This window comes from Nannospalax galili, unplaced genomic scaffold (genome assembly GCF_000622305.1).
Source record: "Nannospalax galili isolate Female #2095 unplaced genomic scaffold, S.galili_v1.0 scaffold675, whole genome shotgun sequence".
NCBI classification, from domain to species: Eukaryota; Metazoa; Chordata; class Mammalia; order Rodentia; family Spalacidae; genus Nannospalax; species Nannospalax galili.
In genome coordinates, this window is record NW_008337205.1 from 2,491,270 (window position 1) to 2,492,422 (window position 1,153).

The window sequence follows — 1,153 nt, forward strand, 5'->3', positions numbered from 1 at the left end:
TCTTTCTTTCTTTTATCTTTCTGGGCTAGCAGTCTGTCAATCTTGTTTATCTTTCCAAAGAACCAGCTCTTGGATTTGTTGATTCTTTGTATTGTTTTCTTTGTTTCAATTTCATTAATTTCTGCCCTGATTTTTGTTATTTCTTCTTGTCTGCTGGGTTTGGGTTTCCTTTGCTGTTGCTTTTCAAGTGTGTTGAGTTGCAATGACCAGACTGGCCTCGAACTCACAAAGATCCACCCGCCTTTGCCTCCCAAGTGCTGGGATTAAAGGTGTGCACCACCACGCCTGGCTCCAATTTTTTAATGTAGTTACTTAGAACTATAAACTTCCCTCTAAGGACCGCTTTCAGCATGTCCCAGAGGTTTTGTTGTGTTGTATTGTCCTTTTCATTTAATTCCAGGAATATTTTTATTTCTTTCTTAATTTCTCTTTTGACCCATTCATCATTCAGGAGTGTATGGTTTAATCTCCATGTGATCATGTGGTGATTAGGGCTTCTTCCAGTGTTGATTGTAAGCTTTATTGCATTGTGGTCTGATAGAGTTGACCTATCTAATGGAGACAGTGGGGTATTGAAGTCCCCTACTATTAATGAGTTGGGGTTAATCTGAGTCTTAAAGTCCTGTTGTATTTTTTTTTGATGAAGTTGTGTTAGGGACTCCTGCTGTGTAAAGTAACAGTTTCTCCATGTCCAGAAAGCCCATGGGCTCGGATTCAAATGCAGAGACTCCTTTTTCAGCAGGGTGCCTTCCCAGCATCTTCCTGACTCATCTTTTGAAGCAGCCATCACAAAAACATGGCCTCCAGCTCAGGAACTGCCAGCTATTTCCTGTGTGATTCTCAGGCAGTCTGGCAGCCTGGCAGGAGCCCGCTTCCATATGTAAATAGGGCATCCCACAAAGTACCTATCAGCTAAGGTTTTTACTACCGCCCCCATAGTATAAATATCCTGGTTTCCCCTCAATAATTGGAGCTGGAGCTGGATCACCAAGACTTGGAGCCAAGCAGAGTCAGGAGAATAAAGTAGCTGTATCACTGAGATCAGAGCTGAGTCCTGTGTCTTACTGCCTATGATCCAGTCTTCCCAGAGAGAGCTGTCTCTTCGTAAACCACGACTCACGGAGACCCTGCTTTCGCTGTCTCCACACTTCCC